Source organism: Calidris pugnax, unplaced genomic scaffold (assembly GCF_001431845.1).
Source record: "Calidris pugnax isolate Ruff unplaced genomic scaffold, ASM143184v1 scaffold296, whole genome shotgun sequence".
NCBI lineage: Eukaryota > Metazoa > Chordata > Aves > Charadriiformes > Scolopacidae > Calidris > Calidris pugnax.
This window is the reverse complement of record NW_015091005.1, coordinates 28,312-30,318: the sequence shown is the minus strand read 5'-3', so window position 1 is coordinate 30,318 and position 2,007 is coordinate 28,312. Positions and strand designations below refer to the sequence as shown.

The 2,007-nt window shown below is 58.8% G+C and overlaps 1 long non-coding RNA gene across 1 annotated transcript; it reads left to right on the top strand.

Moving 5' to 3' along the window:
- Window positions 1-25: 25 nt before the first annotated feature.
- Window positions 26-1,992, top strand: LOC106895943. Its single transcript, XR_001413551.1, has 3 exons — window positions 26-93; window positions 841-913; window positions 1,813-1,992. It is a non-coding gene; the product is annotated as an uncharacterized LOC106895943 (long non-coding RNA).
- The last annotated feature ends 15 nt before the right edge of the window (window positions 1,993-2,007 follow it).

The window sequence follows — 2,007 nt, the reverse complement described above, 5'->3', positions numbered from 1 at the left end:
CGGGGAGGGGGGGGACAGGGGAGGACACTCACCCGGCCCCTCTCTTGCAGAACACACTGCTCTGCTTCGCCGTCCACGGTATCTTCAAGGAGGGTGAGTGTGTCCCTGTGTCCTTCTTTCCTCTTCTTCCTCCTTCCTCTTCCTCCTCCTCCTCTCCTCCCTCCTCCCTTCCTTCCTCCTCCTCCTCTCCTCCCTCCTCCCTTCCTTCCTCCTCCTCCTCTCCTCCCTCCTCCCTTCCTTCCTCCTCCTCCTCTCCTCCCTCCTCCCTTCCTTCCTCCTCCTCCTCTCCTCCCTCCTCCCTTCCTTCCTCCTTCTCTTCCTTCATCCTCCTTCTCTTACTTCCTCCTCCTCTTTCCTTCCTTCCTCATCCTCCTCCTCCATCTGCTCCTTCCTCCTTCTCTTCCTCCTTCTCTTCCTCCTTCTCTTCCTCCTTCTCTTCCTCCTCCTTCCTTCCCTCTTTCTCCTTCTCCTTCCTTCCTCATCCTCCTCCACCATCTCCTCCTTCCTTCCTCCTCCTTCTTTCCCTCTTTCTCCTCCATCTCCTCCTTCCTCCTTCCCTCCTTCTCTTCCTTCATCTTCCTCTTTCCTTCCTTCCTCATCCTCCTCTACCATCTCCTCCTTTCTTTCCTCCTTCCTCATCCTCCTCCACCATCTCCTCCCTCTTCCTTCCTCCTCCTCTTTCCTTCCTTCTTCATCGTCCTTCCTTGTCTCCTTCCTCTTCCTCCCTTCTCTCTTCCTCATCACCTTCCTCCTTCCTTCTCCTCCTTTCTCCTTCCTCCCTCCCTCCTCTTCCTCCTCCCAAGCCTTCCTCCCCCCACCTCCTCTCCCTCTCTCCCACAGTGGACGGCAAATCCCGGGACTCGGTGCGCGCCTTCACCCGCATGTTCATCGCCGTCCCGGCCGGCAACACCGGGTGAGTGATGGCCACCAGGCCTTCGTCGCCAGCCCTCCTCCTCCTCCTGGCCCTTGTCACGCGCTTTTCCATCCAATCCCGGGGTTGCTTTGGGTTGAAGGGACCTTTTAAAGGCCCTTCCATTCCCACCACGGAGCTTCTCCGGCCTCCGGTGGCCTTTGGCGAGGCCTACGTCCTCCAGTTGGGTAGAGCGTGGCAAGGCCTACGTCCTCCAGTTGGGTAGACCATGGCCAACACTCACCCAACCACATCCTCCAGTTGGGTAGACCATGGCGAGGCCTACGTCCTCCAGTTGGGTAGACTATGGTGAGGCCTACATCCTCCAGTTGGCCAACAGTCACCCAACCACATCCTCCACTTGGGTAGACCATGGTGAGGTCTACGTCCTCCAGTTGGGTAGACCGTGGCCAACGCTCACCCAACCACGTCCTCCAGTTGGGTAGACCACGGCAAGGCCTATGTCCTCCACTTGGGTAGACCGTGGTGAGGCCTACGTCCTCCAGTTGGGTAGAGCGTGGTGAGGCCTACGTCTTCCAGTTGGGTAGACCACGGCAAGGCCTACGTCCTCCAGTTGGGTAGAGCGTGGTGAGGCCTACATCCACCACTTGGGTAGACCATGGCCAACACTCACCCAACCACATCCTCCAGTTGGGTAGACCATGGCGAGGCCTACATCCTCCACTTGGGTAGACCATGGCCAACACTCACCCAACCATGTCCTCCAGTTGGGTAGACCATGGTGAGGCCTACGTCCTCCAGTTGGGTAGACCATGGCCAACGCTCACCCAACCACGTCCCCCGCTGCGGGGAGGGAGAAGGAAAAGTCCTGGGTGTCTTTGATGTGGTGGGAGAGGATGTCAACCAACCACCACACCACCTCTTAATTTGTCTCCCTCCAGGCTCTGCATCGTTAACGACGAGCTCTTCGTTAGGAACGCCACCACCGAGGAGATCCGCAAGGCCTTCCTCATGCCGGCCCCCACCCCCTCCTCCAGCCCCGTCCCCACCCTCTCGGCCGAGCAGCAGGAGATGTTGGCCGCTTTCTCCATGCAGTCGGGCATGAACCTCGAGTGGTCCCAAAAGTGAGTCTTCTC